This window comes from Rana temporaria, chromosome 8 (genome assembly GCF_905171775.1).
Source record: "Rana temporaria chromosome 8, aRanTem1.1, whole genome shotgun sequence".
NCBI lineage: Eukaryota > Metazoa > Chordata > Amphibia > Anura > Ranidae > Rana > Rana temporaria.
In genome coordinates, this window is record NC_053496.1 from 181,333,539 (window position 1) to 181,356,163 (window position 22,625).

Sequence of the window (22,625 nt, forward strand, 5' to 3'; positions counted from 1 at the left end):
GGTGTCTTTTATCTCCAGCAGATGATGATCCATATAAAATATGGAGGACATGAGCTTGGTGGAGTCTTCAATATAGAGCCATTTATCCAACTGTCCATCCAGAGCCTCTGGTTTATAGACCGGATACATCCTAAATATATAGAACCATTTATCCAACTGTTTTCTGGAGTTTCTGTTTTTCTTTCAGTGAGATTCACATATATCTATTATATAGTATAAGAAGCAGTCTGAGGTGCCATGGTAGAAGAACATTGTACAGATATTATTCATACTAGTACAGTCCAGATAATTTTCAACTCCTTATTCGCTAACAGAGAGAAGATTCCTGTGCAGATCACATGACCATTGTATCAAGGATGGACAACGATAACGCTCAAATAACTGAGAGGATATTGGACCTCACCCTGGAGATCTTTTATCTGCTGACAGGAGAGGTAAGGGGGATTCTGGGAGGTCACATGGCATCACTCTTATCTCTATTAATAAAACACAGACCTGACCGGAGAGGTGAGGAGGATTCTGGGAGGTCACATGACATCACTCATATCTCTATTAATAAAACACAGACCTGACCGGAGAGGTGAGGAGGATTCTGGGAGGTCACATGGCATCACTCTTATCTCTATTAAAAAAACACAGACCTGACCGGAGAGGTGAGGAGGATTCTGGGAAGTCTGTTGTGATAATTGTTTCTTTCTCATACAGGATTATAAAGTTATTTATTTATTTTTATTTTTTTGAAAAGCCTATGGCGTGTGAACACACCCAAAAACTCCACCCGGTGCAGAAAAAATGTGCACACACATAAAGAGTGTTCACAAAAACGTGCAGACGGGTGCAACATCAAGTGGTCCTCCTGTGAACAGGGACCCAAACCCTGATCCCCCGGGGCGTTAGGCTCCAGACGGGGACTGAGGTACTGTGGTCCGAGCAACCGAAGCCGACACGGACCCAACTTCTTCGGAGGGACTGCCGAAACAGAACCCTCCCAGTACTAGGTGGGGCTCCCCCGAAGGGAGACCCCATGAGAGCAGGCGAACTAAGCCAGAAGGCCATGTCCACCCACTCCCAAGACGTTCAGGGCTGGCCCGAGGACCCGCACCCTACTAATCACACAGTGACACAAAACGTGCACAACAAAAAAAGACAAAAAAGTGACAAACATAGGCTTAAAATAAATAAAGTGGGGGAAAGGGATAGTGAAGAGGAGAGTGAAAGAAGTGGTCATTGTGTTCAACAATGACCAGGCCCTCCGGCCAGGAATAAAAAATTAAATAATTGTTTCTTTCTCATACAGAATTATAAAGTTATGAAGAAACAATCGGGTGAGCCATTAATATCCAGCAATTTTCTTCATGGAGCATCAATCAAATCACTGCCGTCACCTCGCTGTCTGACAGCAGGGTTAACCAATGGCAAGAAGATTCTAGAAGTCATCAATAAGATCACTGATCTGCTGACGGGAGAGGTGAGCAGTGCCGGGAATTCTGGGACATTATCCAGTAACAGACAAGGGGTGTGTCTGGATGGTGACTGTATCATTGTGTGTGTCAGGTTCCTATAAGGTGTCAGGATGTCACTGTCTATTTCTCCATGGAGGAGTGGGAGTATTTAGAAGGACACAAGGATCTCTACAAGGACATCATGATGGAGAATCAGCCGCCCCTCACATCACCGGGTAAGAGGAGACTTTATTGTAAAGGAGAGAGCAGTACGGAGGCTCCACCTAGATCCCCCATCATCTGATAAACACATAGAAACAATGTATTCAGTCAGTGTGTGTGTTTCCTACAGATGGATCCAGTAATGGGAACCCACCAGAGAGATGTCCCCGTCCTCTGTATTCCACACAAGAGGATCACACCATCCCTCACCATCATCAGGTAGATTATCAATGGCTGGCAGTTCTGATTTGTACACAACCTATTACAATTATCGTTTAATTTTATATTCAGGGTGAAGATCTTGGGGATTATAATGTTGTTAAAGAGGAGTTTAAAAAAGAGGAAGAGCAATACAGTTTGATGGAAGAGTTTTCAGAAGAACACAAGGAACTGAACAAGGAGTCAATAGCTAGGGAAAACCCACCAGAGGGATGTCCCCGTCCTCTGTATTCCCGGGATTCCACACAGGAAGATCATACCATCCCCCACCATGATCAGGTATGTAAGGCTAATGGTAAACAACACTAAAATTATAAGCTATGAGATAATATTATATGTAATCATTTCTGTTACTTTTTGCAAATGTATTCTGTCATATTTGGGGTTTAGGGTGAAGAACGGAAAGACATCAAAGTTGAGGATGAAGAAGAAGAGAGGTTGGTGAGTGGAGATCAGCAGTCTATGGAGGAGGGGGAGATAGTTATGGAAAGTAAACAGGAGGAATCTGCTCAACATATGGACTCAAGTAAGTTGAGTTCACAATTTTTTCCTCTTAATTCCTCAATGTATGTGCGTGTTCAGGATAAAAAAAAACTTGAAATGCATCAGTGAGGCCCTGTACACACGATCAGTCCAAACTGATGAAAACAGACTTAAGTTCAGTTTCATCGGTTAACCGATGAAGCTGACTGATGGTCTTTTGTGCCTACACACCATCAGTTCAAAAACCGATCGAGTCCAACGCGGTGACGTAAAACACAACGGCGTGCAAAGAAAAATGAAGTTCAATGCGTCGACTTAATTCTGAGCATGCCCGGGTTTGGAACCGATGCTTTTGCGTACTAACCATCGGTTTTGACCTATCGGGTAGTTATACCCAACTACCCAATGTACTAAAAAGATGAGGTGGAGGAATTGCACGCCAATTGAACTGATAATTGTCAATTCTAACCCAAAGTGTTTAATATTTGTATTTGCAAAAATGTGCAGTGTTTCCAGTAAAAATAGAAACTAGAAACCTTATGGCCTACTAAACATCCATCTCTTTTCAACATTAAATGTCATGTTCCCAACGATGAGGTGGAGATACTGTACACCATATGAAAGGTCCTTCTACATTCCTCAATGTAATGTCATGTTTCCAACAAATGCGTTCAGTAAAGAAAACATTTGAGGAGACTTAGAGGGTGATCATAACAACATCATCGGTGTATCTACTGCAAAGCTAAATGTTCCATATGAAAGGTCCATCGCCATTCCTCAATATAACGTCATGTTCCCAACAAATGAGGAGGAGATACTGTACACCATATGAAAGGTGCATCTCCATTCCTCAATATAACGTCATGTTCCCAACAAATGAGGAGGAGATACTGTACACCATATGAAAGGTCCATCTCCATTCCTCAATATAACGTCATGTTCCCAACAAATGAGGAGGAGATACTGTACACCATATGAAAGGTCCATCTCCAAATTTCCCGGTAGTCTGGCAAGTCCACCTGCTCTGACCATGTCCACAGCCTCTGACATCTCCTCCTGTACCATGTCTGCACAGCCTCTGACCACCTCCTGTACCATGTTGCCCCCTATAGTTTGGTTGGGTAGTAAGCTTTATCTAGCTTACCGTATTTACTCGAGTATAAGCCAAGTTTTTCAACACATTTTTTTGTGCTGAAAAAGCCCCCCTCAGCTTATACTTGAGTCTCTCCTATGTCATGCAGTCAAACAGCGTCAAGTGTAACCCTGCCCTGCCTTCTCCTCGTCCAAGTCTGTGATAGGCGGAACACTGAATGCTGACTCACTGTTGGGAAACTGAGCGTTCCGTCTATCACTGACGAGGACGAGAAGGCGGCAGGGTTACACTGGACGTTTGACTGCATGACCTGCATGACACAGAGATCAGGTATGCAGATTGGCACAGTGAGGCGTGCAAGGGGCACAGTGAGGCTCGTAATGGGCACAGTGAGGCTCGTAATGGGCACAGTGAGGCTCGCAATGGGCACAGGGAGGCATGCAATGGGCACAGTGATGCGTCGTACACACGACCGGTTTTCAGATGGGAAAAAGTTTTTCCGACGAGAAACCTGCCTGTCAAAAAAAGAGTACAGGATTTCTTTTACTGTCCAAAAAAAATCCTGGCGGGAAAAACGTTCGTCTGTATGCTTTTCCGACGGTGAAAAAACTGTGCATGCTCAGAATCAAGTATGAGACGGGAGTGCTCTTTCTGGTAAAACAAGTGTTCGTAATGGAGATATCACATTCATCACGCTGTAACGGACTGAAAAGCACAAAGCTGATAAGCGCGAATCATCTCTCACCAAACTTTTCCTAACACAAGGATCAGCAAAAGCAGCCCAAAGGGTGGCGCCATTGGAATAGAACTTCCCCTTTTATAGTGCCGTTGTACATCACAGCGCTTTGGACGGGCGGACTTTTGTCTGAGCGTGTGTATGCAAGTAAGGCTAAGAGGAATTCTGTCGGGAAAACCGATGGAAAAAACGGTCGTGTGTACTAGGCATCAGGCCTGCGATGGGCACAGTGAGGCTGCAAATGGGCACAGCGAAGCTGCAAATGGGCATTGTTGACCCTCTTTTCCACTTACAGTAGCTGCTGAATTACCTACCCTAGGCTTATACTCGAGTCAATAAGTTTTCCCAGTTTTTTGTGGTAAAATTAGGTGCCTCGGCTTATACTCGAGTATATATGGTATATTCATGTATTTCTGTAGTAAATGTATCCACTTTTTTTGTCAGAGTTATTAGCCTATACGATTCCTGAATGTAAAAATAAGATGGCATGCGATGGGCACAGTGAGACTTGCAATGGGCACAGGGAGGCTTGCGATGGGCAAAGTGAGGCTAGCGTTGGGCACAGGGAGGCTCGCAATGGGCACAGCGAGGCTTGTGATGGGCAAAGTGAGGCTCACAATGGGCACAGCGAGGCTCGCAATGGGCACAGTGAGGCTTGCGAAGGGACACAGCTAGGCTTGTGATGGGTACAGCCGAGGCTTGCGATGGGCACAGTGAGGCTTGCAATGGGCACAGTGAGGCTTGCGATGGGCACAGGGAGGCTGCAAATGGGCACTGTTGACCCTCTTTTCCACTTACAGTAACTGCTGAATTTTCTACCCTAGGCTTATACTCTAGTCAATACGTTTTTTCAGTCTTTTGTGGTAAAATTAAGTGTTTTGGCTTATATTCGGGTCGACTGATACTCGAGTATATACGGTATATTCATATATTTCTATAGTAAATGTATCCACTTTTTTGTCAGAGCTATGAGCATATACGATTCCTGAATGTAAAAATGTGAAGAATACGTTTAAAAATATATATATTTTCCAACAGGCAGGCAATATACTTGGAATATCTCTGAGGAACATCTTCTATTCCCTCCCGATTATAACACAGAAGATCAAGGCCTTGCACAACGTTCTCCAGGACTAAATCCCATTGCTGTAAATAGACATCGGGGACCTTATCATTTGGAACCATCTAATCCTGAGGAACCCTCTGATAATCCACATACGAATAGTCCAGATTTCCATAGAACAGACGATCGAGCAACGGGTCCATCTAATACCAAAGAATCTCTAAGGGATAGAGGAGATCCCACAGAAGAGCCTTCATGGTCATGTTCAGTTTGCCTAAAATCTTTCACCGGAAACGGAACACTTCTTAGACACCAAAAAATTCACACGGGCGAGCGTCCCTTCTCGTGTTCAGAGTGCGGGAAATGTTTCGTTCAGAAAGGAGTCCTTATTACCCACCAAAGAATTCACACAGGGGAGCGTCCCCATTCGAGCTTGGAGTGCGAGAAAAGTTTCATTCATAAAGGGGACCTTCAAAAACACCAGAAAATTCACACGGGTGAACTCCCTCTTTCGTGTTCAGAGTGTGGGAAAGGTTTTAGTAAGAACGGAGACCTTCTCAGACATCGGAGCACGCACACGGGGCAGCGTCCTTTTGCATGTTTAGAGTGCGGTAAATCTTTCGTTCTCAAAAATATACTCGTGAGACACCTGAAAACCCACACGGGCGAGCGGCCTTATTCGTGTTCAGAGTGCGGAAAATCTTTCAGTGAGAAAAAAATACTTCTTAGACACCAGAGAATTCACACGGGCGAGCGTCCTTATGCATGTCTGGAGTGCGGGAAATGTTTTATTCAGACATCAGACCTCCTTATACACCAGAGAAGTCACACAGGCGAGCGTCCCTATTCATGTACCGAATGTGGGAAAAATTTCATGCTCAAAGGAGACCTTTGTAAGCACGAAAGAATTCACACGGGCGAGCGGCCTTATTCGTGTTCAGTGTGCGGGAAAAGTTTCATTCTGAGAAATGCTCTTGTTAGACACGAGAGAATTCACAAGGGCGAGCGTCCTTACTCGTGTTCAGTTTGCGCAAAATCTTTCAGTGAGAAAAAATCACTTCTTAGACACCAGAGTAGTCACACGGGCGAGCGTCCTTATGCATGTCTGGAGTGCGGGAAATGTTTTATTCAGACATCAGACCTCCTTATACACCAGAGAAGTCACACAGGCGAGCGTCCCTATTCGTGTACAGAATGTGGGAAAAGTTTCATGCATAAAGGAGACTTTTGTAAGCACAAAAGAATTCACACGGGCGAGCGGCCTTATTCGTGTTCGGAGTGCGGGAAATCTTTCAGTGAGAAAAAATCACTTCTTAGACACCAGAGAAGTCACACGGGCGAGCGTCCTTATGCATGTCTGGAGTGCGGGAAATGTTTTATTCAGACATCAGACCTCCGTATACACCAGAGGAGTCACACGGGCGAGCGGCCTTATTCGTGTTCAGTGTGCGGGAAAAGTTTCATTATGAGTAATGCTCTTGTTAGACACAAGAGAATTCACACGGGTGAGCGTCCTTACTCGTGTTCAGTTTGCGCAAAATCTTTTATTGAGAGGGGAGACCGCGTTAAACATGAGAGAATTCACACCAGGGAACAGCCTTTCACATGTTAAGAGTGCGGGAAAGGTTTCACAGAGAAAGAAAAGCTTCTGAAGCACCAGAAAATTCATACAAGCTAGTGTCCTTTGTCGCATTCAGAGTGCGAGAAAAAAAGACATGGGTGACCCCCCCCCCCAAATCCATACCAGGCCTTTTGGTTCTGGTATGAATTGTGGGGGGGCAGGCTATTTTATTTTAATTTAGGTGTGGGGGTTCCCTTTTAAAATCCATTCCAGACCCAAAGCGCCAGCATAAAAAAAAAAAAACAGGGAAAAAAACGACACCCCCCAATCCATACCAGACCCGAAGTGCCAGCATTAAATGAAAAAAAACGGCGTGGGGTCTCCTCAATCCATACCAGACCCTATGGGCTGGCATTAAAATAAAAATAAACTGGGAAATAAAAAGGCATGTGGTCCCCTCTAATCCATACCAGATCCGAAGGGGCGGCATTGGAGAAAAAAAAAACAGGGAAAAAACAGCCCCCCCCCCCAAATCCATACCAGACCAAAAGGGCTGGAATTTAGAAAAGAAAAAAACGCGTAGGGTCCCTCCCCAATCTATACCAGCACTGAAGGGCCTGCATTAAAAAAAAAAACAGGAAAAAAACTGCGTGGGGTCCCCCCCAATCCATACCAGACCCGAAGGGCCAGAATTAAAACAAGAACAGGGAAAAAACGGTGTGGGGTCCCACCCAAATCCATACCAGACCTGAAGGGGCAGCATTAAATAGAAAGAAAAAAAAAAACAGGGAAAAATGGCATGGGGCTCCCCCCAATCCATACCAGACCCAAAGGGCTGGCTTTAAAAAAAAAAAAAACAGGGAAAGAAATGGCGTGGGGCTGCCCCCCAATCCATACCAGACCTGAAGGGCCATATTTAAAAAAAAAGAACAGAGAAAAAACTGTGTGGGGTCCCCCCCCAATCCATACCAGACCCAAAGTGCCGTAATTAAAAGAACAGGGAAAAAACTGTGTGGTGCACCCCCCCTCCCCCCAAATACATACCAGACCCGAAGGGCTGGAATTTAAAAAAAATCGGCGTGGGGTCCCTCCCCAATCTATACCAGCCCCAAAGGGTCGGCATTTAAAAAAAAAAAAAACAGAGAAAAAATGGCGTGGGGTCCCCCCCCCCAAAATCCATACCAGCCCTGAAGGGCCGTCATAAAAAAAAAAAAAAACAGGGAAAAAACGGCGTGGGTTCCCCCCCAATCCACACCAGACCTGAAGCACCAGCATTAAGAACAGGGAAAAAGTGGCGTGGGGTCCCCCCCAATCCATACCAGACCCAAAGGGCCGGCATTAAAATAAAAATGGGGAAAAGATGGCGTGGGGTCCCCCCCAATCCATACCAGACCCAAAGGGATGAATGCTGCACATTTAATCTTTTCGGGGTGGATGATGAAGCATGTTTCCATGTTTTACTAATTTCTTTCGTTTTAGGATCATATAGATTTACTCAGCTTTCATCCATGGTCCATACACAGCTGGCATCTCTTCATGGAATATTTGGGCAGATTTCCCTTGAAGATGGAGGAACCTAATTACTGCTCGGTATTCAACTTTGTCCGGCACGACACCTACTCCATTACTCTAATATAAAAAAAAAAGACAACCTTATGGTTTTTTAGAGTGCTGCTGTCCATCCTTTTTTCCTCAACTTGTTACTCCATTACTCTAACTATAATTTTCCATGACCTACAAAAACAAAAATTTGCATGCATATTACGAAGATAACCACCTATAAACCTGCAGAATTTTAGATCCCAAGCACATCAAGATCATGGTGAGGGTAAGAACTTATTGGCTTACCTCTCGTACCTGGAACACAAGTTACAATTTTTTTGCTGTAAATTATTCCTTTTTTTTTTCTGTACTTTATCGTTCCAGCTAATAAGCAATTTGTTAATAAATCTGAAATATAATTTACTTTCCTTTAGACAAGATTTGTTTAGATTCATGCATCATGTATTAATCAGCTATTCTTATTTGCTAAAATAAACAAGAAATCTTTACAACATTCTGTTCTCGAGTTCCTTTTAATACAATAAAATCAAGTTGCCAAGAGTCCAGAAGGTCCAGTTGCCAAGAGTCCAGAAGGTCCAATTGCCAAGTGTCCAGAAGTTTCAGCACCAGAGATTTCAGAAGGTCCAGTTCCAAAGCGCCCGGAAGGTCCAGTTTCAAAGAGTCCGGAAGTTCCAGTTCCCAAGAGTCGGGAAGTTCCAGTTCCCAAGAGTCGGGAAGTTCCAGTTCCCAAGAGTCGGGAAGTTCCAGTTCCCAAGAGTCGGGAAGTTCCAGTTCCCAAGAGTCGGGAAGTTCCAGTTCCCAAGAGTCGGGAAGTTCCAGTTCCCAAGAGTCGGGAAGTTCCAGTTCCCAAGAGTCGGGAAGTTCCAGTTCCCAAGAGTCGGGAAGTTCCAGTTCCCAAGAGTCCGGAAGGTCCAGTTCCCAAGAGTCCGGAAGGTCCAGTTCCCAAGAGCTTGGTCCGGAAGGGCCATTTCCATAGATTTTAGAAGGTCCGGTTCCAAAGAGTCCAGAAGGTCCAGCTCCAGAGAGCCCAGAAAGTCCAGTTTCACAAATGTGTCAGCTGATGTTCTAAGGATATATGTATTCAATACAAAGGCCACATAGAATATTCCCCTGGCTGCCATCTTGTTTCACCTCATCATGGTCACATTAATTGGCTCAATAAGTTCATAGGTCATCATCATCGTCAGTGGTTTACTGAGTAGGTCAATGTTGTTTCATAGGTCTCATCATTGTCACACTGATTTTTCCAATGTAAGGATTCCCTTACATGGGAGGTCAGTGGAGAAGGCCCCCTTACATTGATGATCAGTGAATAAGGTCCCACCTTACATAAGTGGCCATTAAGGAAGGTCCACCTTTCTTTGATGATCAGGACCTACCTGAGAAATGATGCACCACTGGTGCCAGACTGTTGCCTTTACCAAATCAGGTTGGCGCCGGATATAGGCAGACAGCATTTGGAAGAAGACCAATCCTCTATAATCTGTTATGCTGAGGTGTGAAGAGGAACAGATGATATAACCACCCAGGTGTACATTTATGCCCCGTACACACGATCAAGCTTTTGCCCGGCCAAACTTACATTGGAATTCCGACGGAATTTCATCAGAGTAAAAGAGAACATGTCGACAGAATTCCTCGGAAAAAGGTCCAATGGGGCATACACAAGGACGGAATTTCCGATGGAAAAAGTCTGTCTGACCTTCTCCATCGGAAATTCCGATCGCGTGTACAGGGCTTCTGGTAATGCAGGATAACTGTCAGTAAGCTGTTCAGATCTGAGAGACACCCATTGAAAACACACTGAAACAGTTGCTAAGTGTTTCAACAGTTGTCTGGTTTATTGAGCACAAAATACACAGTATTTATCCAGTTGTAAAGATGATAAAGTGGGGGCTAGGAGGGACTTATATGTTACCAGAAAAAGACACAAGATATCTCTAGCAAACATCTGCTTCCACCCTGATAATGCAGGTTCCTGTTTTCATCTCAACTACTTATGTTACAGTTAGAACAGGAAATTTATTCTGGGACTTCGGCCTAACCGCAGGCCATAAGATATATATAGAAATAACTGACAAACTCTTAGTTCTATGTAAAGCAAATATGAGTTTTGCTCAGGTAAAACTATACACATACACACACTTAACATAGAGGGGAATATAGAAATAGAGAAAGAATTGTTTTATACATTCTCTTACCAGGTGGACCTGGAACCAGGTGGTATACCAAGGTGGACCACACACAGCACTCTGTCCTTGGTATAACACTGGTGGTTCTCCCACCAATTTAAGGTTGAAGGTTTATTTGAAATATCCTATCCACTGCAGGTAGTTGTGAGCAGATTTTGCCTGGCAAGCATTAGTCACTGGTAATGATAATGGGTTGGTCTCTTTATATCCAGAGAACCAGTTCATAGAAAGATGCAATGGATTCAGGAGGGACTTCTAGTTCTTTGTTATTAGGAAGGGTTCGAACATGCTTCCCCACCTCAAAGCTTTCCATCACTGCTGAGGATATAAATCAATTATGTTCTTTTTAAATATAAATTGTCTTTTTGTATTTTAATTTCCAATAAATTTTTTATTTTATATAGTGCCTGGTTACTTAAAAAGTACCGGTGCTAATTAAATTTAGAGAGGGATCAGAGTGTTAACTGACTTTGATCCAATTATTATGTTCAAAACTGGGTCTCTGTCTCAGCTTGGCTGTGCTGTGGGCTGTCTATTGTTACTGGGGTGTAGTTCCTACCCCAGGGGAATGGGTGGCAGCATTGGAGTCGATGTTTGGGTGCTCTTCCCCAGCAGTCTATCAGGAGGGTTCAGCCTGTGCATGCTGGGGGAGGGTATTTATGGGGCAGACGCCATTAGTCTGGGTTCTTCTTCGGAGTGCGGCAAACACCTTTAGGGTGACTGCGCATCATGGCGCCCCGGCGTAATGGCCTTCCAGGCCGGGGTGCGCGTGCCACGTGGTGTTCCTTGTTCCGGGACCATGTTGGTCCGGAACATTTGAGCTGTGGCAGGGAGCCCAGTAGTCGACTGGGTTCCCAATCCTGAAGATCCCAAGCGAGGTAGCTGTTTGGTGGGGAGTCCATCTGAGGAGAGCCAATGAGAGGCTAGCGATCCAATAGGGTCTGGACAAACCACCGGGGATCAAGGTAGCCGAACACAGAGGCTGGTCACCTGTCAGTCGGTACCTGAAAACTATTTGAAGGAGATCCAGACGCAATTCTATCAAGGAGGATCATCTCCGTAACCACAATCACAGAGAGGGCCTGTGGCAGAGGCTTTTCCCCGAGTCCAATTCAGGAGGGTCTGTGGCAGAGACGTTTCCTTCAAGTTCGAGCGATACCCTGGCTGCCAGGTCAGTGAGAGTGGGCCTGTCCGGGGTACGCTATACCCACTCTGGCTGGAGTGGTGAAGAATACAAAACATTGTTGGGAGCAGGACTGTTTCCCTATTGTTGCGCCTGAGTCTGCTACTTCTTTTACTTCACCTCTACTCTTCATGACAAGTTTTAATGTTTTTACCCGACTGGGTAATAAAGAGCACAGCAAAAGACACCTATCGTAGACATACACCCCTAGGACGGCGGAAGAGCCACGAGGTAACGTGCCACCCAAAACAAACCATCAGCTCCTCCAGGGGTAATGCTACATTTATTTTTCACAAATTTATGAATTTTAACCACTTCCGGACCACCCCCCAACGTTATACGTCGGTATTTTGACGGTGAATACCGTTGTTATGGTAGCAGATACTCCAGTAATTTTAAAAACTGCGGGTGGTCCGCTTTCAGATAAAAGTGGTCTCTGCGGCGGATTTGCCGCAAAAGCACTTTTTATCGGTGGCTTGAAAGGTGCCCACCTCCCTCCTCCCGCGCCCCGGTCATCTCCGCCTCTTACCAGAATGGTAGCAGCAGAGACGTTCTGGTCCTTTCCCTTCTGAGGCTGGAAGTCGAGTGAGGGAATGATGGTCCCCACTCGACCCCATACAATTGGATGAGGGAAGCGACGTCCAATTTTACTTACGCCCAGGGGGGTGGGGGGGGGGTTTAATGTATTGAAAAAAAAGACAGAATTTTATTTTTATTGCATTTAAGTGTAAATATGAGATCTGAGGTCTTTTTGACCCCTAGATCTCACATTAAAGAGGTCCTGTCATGCTTTTTTTTTCTGTTACAAGGGATGTTTACAAAAATTGGGCTAACTATTTTCTTATATTTTAATATAAAAAAGTGTATTTTTCCCCAAAAAAATTGCGTTTGTAAGACCGCTGCTCAAATACGATGTGATAGAAAGTATTGCAACGATTGCCATTTTATTCTCTAGGTTGGCTGAAAAAAAATATGTACGTTTGTGGGTTCTAAGTAATGTTCGAGACAAAAATAAATGATTTTAACTCACACCAAGTGTGAAAAATAGGCCCAGTCCTTAACTGGTTAAACCACAATCAAATTATTTTCATGTCTGAGTTTTGGCAAAATAAGTGAAACAAACCTAAACAACGAACCAAGAAGCAACAACCAACGCGCTGAAAAACAAGGGTAAGCTGCAGTTTTTATACTCTCCACAAGGTGTGATTTCATTTGTTGTCCGTGGAACGCAGAGACAGGAAGTGATGTCACATATAAAGTTCCAGGTGAGAGGTGAGTCGGGAGGAAGTAGAAAGGAGACATTGCTGGAACTGGCAGCAGAGGAGGTAATAAGATCTTATTTTATATTTACACCCTGTAACCTCCTGTCATGTCCGTCCTCTTCCTCCATAGTCACTGTGATTTCTTTTATCTTCAGCAGATGATGATCCATATAAAATATGGAGGATATGAGCTTGGTGGAGTCTTCAATATAGAGCTATTTATCCAACTGTCCATCCAGAGCCTCTGGTTTATAGACCAGATACATCCTAAATATAGAACCATTTATCCAACTGTCCATCCAGAGCCTCTGGTTTATAGACCGGATACATCCTAAATATAGAACCATTTATCCAACTGTCCATCCAGAGCCTCTGGTTTATAGACCAGATACATCCTAAATATAGAACCATTTATCCAACTGTCCATCCAGAGCCTCTGGTTTATAGACCAGATACATCCTAAATATAGAGGCATTTATCCAACTGTCCATCCAGAGTAGGGTGACCAGACATCCTTGGTTTCCAGGGACAGTCCCCGGATTGATTCTGTCCCCGGTTTTGTCCCCAGATTGGATTTGAACAGGGGCTGGGGCAATTTCAAAGACAGTCAGAGCAGAATTAATAATAAAATAAAAATCTGAATTACACCCCCCCACCCCCCCCCCCCCCCCGCTCCGTCGCTCCTACTAGCTTAGGGGGGGTATATTTTTTCCATCTGTGCTCCTTTCTGAAGATCATGTAATGGTCGGAGAGGAGGGAATGTTTTTTCAGTTCCAGGCGCATGCCCATTTAGCTCCGCTTGCATGTTCTTCTCTTTTGGCTCAAGTCCCAGCCAGCCGCCTGCCTGCGTATCTCCTTGTCTGGCTCTCCACCCAGTAGTAGCCGCTGGGCCCGGAGAGTAAGACTTGACAGGCTGTGAGGCTGGCGGCAGTGGGAAGAGAGTCGCTGATTGCAACCATTACTAGAAAAAAAAAATGTCCCCGGATTTCATTTTAAAAATCTGGTCACCTTAATCCAGAGCCTCTGGTTTATAGACCGGATACATCCTAAATATAAAGCCATTTATCCAACTGTCCATCCAGAACCTCTGGTTTATAGACCGGATACATCCTAAATATAGAACTATTTATCCAACTGTTATCTGGAGTTTCTGGTTTTCTTTCTGTGAGATTCACAGGATCTATTATGTAGTTTAGGAAGCAGTCTGAGGTGCTGGAACTATGGAAGATCGTTGTCCAGACATTATTCATACTAGTACAGTACAGATAATTTTCAAATCCTTATTCACCAACAGAGAGGAGCTTCCTGTACAGATCACATGACCATTGTATCAAGGATGGACAACGATAACGCTCAAATAACTGAGAGGATATTGGACCTCACCCTGGAGATCTTCTATCTGCTGACCGGAGAGGTGAGGGGGATTCTGGGAGGTCACATGACATCACTCTTATCTCTATTATTACAACTCAGACCTGACCGGAGTGGTGAGGAGGATTCTGGGAGGTCACATGACATCACTCTTATCTCTATTAATAAAACACAGACCTGACCGGAGTGGTGAGGAGGATTCTGGGAAGTCTGTTGTGATAATTGTTTCTTTCTCATACAGGATTATAAAGTTATGAAGAAACAATCGGGTGAGCCATTAATACCTAGCAATTTTCATCATGGAGCATCAATCAAATCACTGCCGTCACCTCGCTGTCTGACAGCAGGGTTAACCAATGGCAAGAAGATTCTAGACATCATCAATAAGATCACTGATCTGCTGACGGGAGAGGTGAGCAGTGCCGGGAATTCTGGGACATTATCCAGTAACAGACAAGGGATGTGTCTGGATGGTGACTGTATCATTGTGTGTGTCAGGTTCCTATAAGGTGTCAGGATGTCGCTGTCTATTTCTCCATGGAGGAGTGGGAGTATTTAGAAGGACACAAGGATCTCTACAAGGACATCATGATGGAGAATCAGCCGCCCCTCACATCACCGGGTAAGAGGAGACTTTATTGTAAAGGAGAGAGCAGTATGGAGGCTCCACCTAGATCCCCCATCATCTGATAAACACATAGAAACAATGTATTCAGTCAGTGTGTGTGTTTTCTACGGATGGATCCAGTAATGAGAACCCACCAGAGAGATGTCCCCGTCTTCTGTATTCCCAGCTAACAGTGGGGCCCAAACTGTAGGGTGGTGCACATTATTGTAAAAGAGAGAGCAGTACGGAGGCTCCACCTAGATCCCCCATCATCTGATAAACACATAGAAACAATGTATTCAGTCAGTGTGTGTGTTTCCTACAGATGGATCCAGTAATGGGAACCCACCAGAGAGATGTCCCCGTCCTCTGTATTCCACACAGGAAGATCACACCATCCCTCACCATCATCAGGTACGTGGGGCTAATGGTAAACAACACAAAAATTATAAAACTGTGAGATGATATTATATGTAACCACTCTTGTTACTTTTTACAAATGTATTCTGTCATCTTTGGGGTTTAGGGTGAAGAACGGAAAGACATCAAAGTTGAGGTTAAAGAGGAAGAAGAAGAGAGGTTGGTGAGTGGAGATCAGCAGTCTATGGAGGAGGGGGAGATGATTACGCAAAGTAAACAGGAGAACTCTGCTCAACATATGGAAACAAGTAAGTTGAAAGAGTTCACAATTTTTTCCCCCTTAATTCCTCAATGTATGTGCGTGTTCAGGATAAAAAATACTTGAAATGCATCAGTAAGAAATAAATTAAAGCCGCGTACACACGACCATTTTTAATGTCCTAGAAAAAACGTTGTTTTTCTCGACGTGATTCTTGTCAAGCCTGCCTTGCCTACACATGATCGTGAAAAAAAAAATGCTGCGGTGACGTACAACACGTACGACGGCACTATAAAGGGGAAGTTCCATTCGGATGGCGCCACCCTTTGGGCGGCTTTTGCAGATTTTGTGTTAGTAAAAGTTTGGTGAGAGACGATTCGCGCTTTTCAGCCTCATGCTTTTCAGTCGGTTACAGCGTGATGAATGTGCTATCTCTATTACAAGCGCTAGTTTTACCAGAACGAGTGCTCCTGTCTCCTAACTTGCTTCTGAGCATGCACGTTTTTTTTTTTTGCCGTTAAAGTCTACACACGACCATTTTTCACGACGTGAAAAACGATGAGAAAATTTAGAGCATGTTCTAAATTTTTAATGCCCATTTTTCACGTTGAGAGCCCCCACACGATTGTTTTTAATGACCAATTTAAAAAATGGCATTTTTCCCGTCATGAAAAACGGTCATGTGTATGCAGCATTACAGTAATAACATTATCTATGTACCACCTACCCCACTACCCAATGTACTAAAAAAATGAGGTGGAGGAATTGCACGCCAATTGAACTGATAATTGTAAATTCTAACCCAAAGAGTTTAATATTTGTATTTGCAAAAATATGTTAAAAAAATAGAAACCTTATGTCCTACTAAACATCCATCTCTTTTCAACATTAAACGTCATGTTCCCAACGATGAGGTGGAGATACTGTACACCATATGAAAGGTCCATCTCCATTCCTCAATATAATGTCATGTTCCCAACAAATGAGGAGGAGATACTGTACACCATATGAAAGGTCCATCTCCATTCCTCAATATAACGTCATGTTCCCAACAAATGAGGAGGAGATACTGTACACCATATGAAAGATCCATCTCCATTCCTCAATATAACGTCATGTTCCCAACAAATGAGGAGGAGATACTGTACACCATATGAAAGGTCCATCTCCATTCCTCAATATAACGTCATGTTCCCAACAAATGAGGTGGAGATACTGTACACCATATGAAAGGTCCATCTCCATTCCTCAATATAACGTCATGTTCCCAACAAATGAGGAGGAGAACCATATGAAAGATCCATCTCCATTCCTCAATATAACGTCATGTTCCCAACAAATGAGGAGGAGATACTGTACACCATATGAAAGGTCCATCTCCATTCCTCAATATAACGTCATGTTCCCAACAAATGAGGAGGAGATACTGTACACCATATGAAAGGTCCATCTCCATTCCTCAATATAATGTCATGTTCCCAACAAATGAGGAGGAGATACTGTACACCATATGAAAGGTCCATCTCCGTTCCTCAATATAACATCATGTTCCCAACAAATGAGGAGGAGAACCATATGAAAGATCCATCTCCATTCCTCAATATAACGTCATGTTCCCAACAAATGAGGAGGAGATACTGTACACCATATGAAAGGTCCATCTCCATTCCTCAATATAACGTCATGTTCCCAACAAATGAGGAGGAGATACTGTACACCATATGAAAGGTCCATCTCCATTCCTCAATATAATGTCATGTTCCCAACAAATGCGTTCAGTAAAGAAAAAATTTAAGGAGACTTAGAGGATGACCATAACAACATCATCGATGTATCTACTCCACAGCTAAATGTTCCATATAAAGGGTCCATCTCCATTCCACAATATAACGTCATGTTCCCAACAAATGAGGAGGAGATACTGTACAGGCATCATTCAGATATCCCCCCCCCCCCCCCCACAAAGTCAAGGACGTCATATGATGCCCACCCAGGATGGGAGATCCCATCTGTGGATGTCATATGACTATGGCTGGGTAATGAAGTGGTTAAGTGCCTCGGCTTATACTCGAGTATATACGGTATATTCAAATATTTCTGTAGTAAATGTATCCACTTTTTTGTCAGAGCTATGAGCATATATACACGATTCCTGAAAGTAAAAATGTGAAGAATACGTTTAAAAAAAAAATATATTTTCCAACAGGCAGGCAATATACTTGGAATATCTCTGAGGAACATCTTCTATTCCCTCCCGATTATAAGGCAGAAGATCAAGGCCTTGCACAATGTTCTCCAGGAGTAAATGCCATTGCTGTAAATAGACATCGGGGACCTTATCATTTGGACCCCTCTAATCCTGAGGAACCCTCTGATAATCCACATACGAATACTCCAGACTTCCATAGAAGAGACGATCGAGCAACAGGTCCATCTAATGCCAAGGAATCTCTAAGGAATAGAAGAGATCCCACAGAAGAGCCTTCATGGTCATGTTCAGATTGCCTAAAATCTTTCACCGGAACACTTCTTAGACACCAAAAAATTCACACGGGCGAGCGTCCCTTCTCATGTTCAAAATGCGGGAAATGTTTAGTTCAGAAAGGAGTCCTTATTACGCACCAAAGAATTCACACAGGGGAGCGTCCCCATTCATGCTCGGAGTGCGAGAAAAGTTTCATTCATAAAAGGGACCTTCAAAAACACCAGAAAATTCACACGGGTGAATTCCCTCATTCGTGTTCAGAGTGTGGGAAAGGTTTTATTAAGAACGGAGACCTTCTCAGACATCGGAGAACGCACACGGGGGAGCGTCCTTTTTCATGTTTAGAGTGCGGGAAATCTTTCAGTGAGAAAAAAACACTTCTTAGACACCAGAGAAGTCACACGGGCGAGCGTCCTTATGCATGTCTGGAGTGCGGGAAATGTTTTATTCAGACATCAGACCTACTTATACACCAGAAAAGTCACACAGGCGAGCGTCCCTATTCGTGTACAGAATGTGGGAAAAGTTTCATGGTCAAAGGAGACCTTTGTAAGCACAAAAGAATTCACACGGGCGAGCGGCCTTATTCGTGCTCAGAGTGCGAGAAATCTTTCAGTGAGAAAAGAACACTTCTTAGACACCAGAGAAGTCACACGGGCGAGCGTCCTTATGCATGTCTGGAGTGCGGGAAATGTTTTATTCAGACATCAGACCTCCGTATACACCAGAGAAGTCACACGGGCGAGCGGCCTTATTCGTGTTCAGTGTGCGGGAAAAGTTTGATTACGAGAAATGCTCTTGTTAGACACAAGAGAATTCACACGGGTGAGCGTCCTTACTCGTGTTCAGTTTGCGCAAAATCTTTTAATGAGAGGGGAGACCGCGTTAAACATGAGAGAATTCACACCAGGGAACAGCCTTTCACATGTTAAGAGTGCGGGAAAGGTTTCACCGAGAAAGAAAAGCTTCTGAAGCACCAGAAAATTCATACAAGCTAGCGTCCTTTGTCGTATTCAGAGTGAGAGAAAAAAAGACATGGGTGACCCCCCCCCCCCCAAATCCATACCAGGCCCTTTGGTTCTGGTATGAATTGTGGTGGGGCAGGCTATTTTATTTTAATTTAGGTGTGGGGGTTCCCTTTAAAATCCATTGCAGACCCAAAGCGCCAGCATTAAAAAAAAAAAAAAAAAAAACGGAAAAAAACGACACCCCCAATCCATACCAGACCCAAAGTCCCAGCATTAAATGAAAAAAAAAAAACGGCGTGGGGTCCCACCCAAATCCATACCAGACCTGAAGGGGCAGCATTAAATAGAAAGAAAGAAAAAAAACGGGGAAAAAATGGTGTGGGGCTCCCCCCAATCCATACCAGACCGAAAGTGCCGGCTTTAAAAAAAAAAAACAGGGAAAGAAATGGCGTGGGGTCCCCCCAATCCATACCAGACCCAAAGCGCCGGAATTTAAAAAAAAAACAGGGAAAAAACAGCAGGGTGCACCCCCCCCCAAATCCATACCAGACCAAAAGGGCCGTAATTTAAAAAAGAAAAAATGCGTGGGGTCCCCCCCAATCCATACCAGACCTGAAGGGGCAGCATTAAATAGAAAGAAAAAAAAAACGGGGAAAAAATGGTGTGGGGCTCCCCCCAATCCATACCAGACCGAAAGTGCCGGCTTTAAAAAAAAAAAACAGGGAAAGAAATGGCGTGGGGTCCCCCCAATCCATACCAGACCCAAAGCGCCGGAATTTAAAAAAAAAACAGGGAAAAAACAGCAGGGTGCACCCCCCCCAAATCCATACCAGACCAAAAGGGCCGTAATTTAAAAAAGAAAAAATGCGTGGGGTCCCCCCCAATCCATACCAGACCTGAAGGGGCAGCATTAAATAGAAAGAAAAAAAAAACGGGGAAAAAATGGTGCGGGGCTCCCCCCAATCCATACCAGACCCAAAGCGCCGGAATTTTTTAAAAAAACAGGGAAAAAACAGCACGGTGCACCCCCCCCAAATCCATACCAGACCAAAAGGGCCGTAATTTAAAAAAGAAAAAATGCGTGGGGTCCCCCCAATCCATACCAGACCCGAAGGGCCAGATTTAAAAAAAGAACAGGGAAAAAATGGCGTGGGGTCCCCCCCAATCCATACCAGACCCAAAGTGCCGTAATTAAAAGAACAACAGGGAAAAAACTGCGTGGTGCACCCCCGAAGGGCTGGAATAAAAAAAAAAAACAGCATGGGGTCCCTCCCCAATCCATACCAGACCTGAAGAACCAGCATTAAGAACAGGGAAAAAAATGGCGTGGGGTACCCCCCAATCCATACCTGACCCAAAGGGCCGGCATTAAAAAAAAAATGGGGAAAAAAAGACTGCGTGGGACCCCCCCCCCCTCCAATCCATAACAGACCCAAAGGGCCGGCATTAAAATAAAAAAATGGGGAAAAGATGGCGTGGGGTCCCCCCCAATCCATACCAGACCCAAAGGGTGGCATTGAAAAAAAAAACAGTGTGGGGTCCCACCCAAATCCATACCAGACCTGAAGGGGCAGCATTAAATAGAAAGAAAGAAAAAAAACGGGGAAAAAATGGTGTGGGGCTCCCCCCAATCCATACCAGACCGAAAGTGCCGGCTTTAAAAAAAAAAAAACAGGGAAAGAAATGGCGTGGGGTCCCCCCAATCCATACCAGACCCAAAGCGCCGGAATTTAAAAAAAAAACAGGGAAAAAACAGCAGGATGCACCCTCCCCCCAAATCCATACCAGACCAAAAGGGCCGTAATTTAAAAAAGAAAAAATGCGTGGGGTCCCCCCCAATCCATACCAGACCTGAAGGGGCAGCATTAAATAGAAAGAAAAAAAAACGGGGAAAAAAAGGTGTGGGGCTCCCCCCAATCCATAACAGACCCAAAGGGCCGGCATTAAAATAAAAAAATGGGGAAAAGATGGCGTGGGGTCCCCCCCAATCCATACCAGACCCAAAGGGCCGGCATTAAAAAAAAACTAAAAATGACGTAGGGTCACCCTCCCCAATCCATACCAGATTCGAAGGGAATACCGAGCCGTGATTAATGGATGATTGCTGCACATTTAATCTTTTTGGGGGTGGGTGATGAAGCATGATTTCTTTAGTTTTAGGATCATATAGATATACACAGCTTTCATCCATGGTCCATACACAGCTGGCATCTCTTCATGGAATATTTGGGCAGATTTCCATTGAAGATGGAGGAACCTAATTACGGCTCGGTATTCAACTTTGTCCGGCACGACACCTACTCCATTACTCTAGAAAGGGAGTGACCGCTCCAGGTGGGTATGTTGAACAATCAGCAACTGTTCAGGAGATCAAGGGTGCCGGCAATGCACGAAGCAACAAGTTGAGGAAAAAAGGATGGACAACCGCACCACAAAAAAACATAAGGTTGTCTTTAATATAAAAAAAGGAAAATGCACTACAAAAACAAGCAGAAAACGGGAATAACAGACTACGCGTTTCACACTACAAATCAGTGCTTAATCATGGCTCATGCCATGATTAAGCACTGATTTGTAGTGTGAAACGCGTAGGCTGTTATTCCTGTTTTCTGCTTGTTTTTGTAGTGCATTTTCCTTTTTTTATATTAAAGACAACCTTATGGTTTTTTGTAGTGCGGCTGTCCATCCTTTTTACTTCAACTTGTTACTCCATTACTCTAACTATAAATTTCCATGACCTACAAAAACAAAAATTTACATGCATATTACGATGATAACCACCTATAAACCTGCAGAATTTTAGATCCCAAGCACATCTAGATCATGGTGAGGGTAAGAACTTATTGGCCTCCCGCTCGTACATGGAACACAAGTTACCATTTTTTTGCTGTACATTATTCCTTTTTTTTTTTTTTACTTTATCGTTCCAGCTAATCAGCAATTTGTTAATAAATCTGAAATATATTTTACTTTCCTTTAGACAAGATTTGATTAGATTCATGCTACATGTATTAATCAGCTATTCTTATTTGCTAAAATAAACAAGAAATCTTTACAACATTCTGTTCTCGAGTTCCTTTTAATACAATAAAATCAAGTTGCCAAGAGTCCAGAAGGTCCAGTTGCCAAGAGTCCAGAAGGTCCAGTTGCCAAGAGTCCAGAAGTTTCAGCTCCAGAGATTTCAGAAGTTCCAGTTCCCAAGAGTCCGGAAGTTCCAGTTCCCAAGAGTCCGGAAGTTCCAGTTCCCAAGAGTCCGGAAGTTCCAGTTCCCAAGGGTCCGGAAGTTCCAGTTCCCAAGGGTCCGGAAGTTCCAGTTCCCAAGAGTCCGGAAGTTCCAGTTCCCAAGAGTCCGGAAGTTCCAGTTCCCAAGAGTCCGGAAGTTCCAGTTCCCAAGAGTCCGGAAGTTCCAGTTCCCAAGAGTCCGGAAGTTCCAGTTCCCAAGAGTCCGGAAGTTCCAGTTCCCAAGAGTCCGGAAGTTCCAGTTCCCAAGAGTCCGGAAGTTCCAGTTCCCAAGAGTCCAGAAGTTCCAGTTCCCAAGAGTTCGGAAGTTCCAGTT

General features: G+C 44.1%; 1 protein-coding gene and 1 pseudogene across 1 annotated transcript in view; one reads left to right on the forward strand and one right to left on the reverse strand.

Moving 5' to 3' along the window:
- Window positions 1-22,625, reverse strand: part of LOC120910202 (gastrula zinc finger protein XlCGF26.1-like) — a 1,148,070-nt gene that overhangs the window by 16,675 nt on the left and 1,108,770 nt on the right. The gene's annotated exons all lie outside the window — the stretch shown is intronic.
- LOC120909805 lies at window positions 1,849-21,394 on the forward strand (annotated as a pseudogene).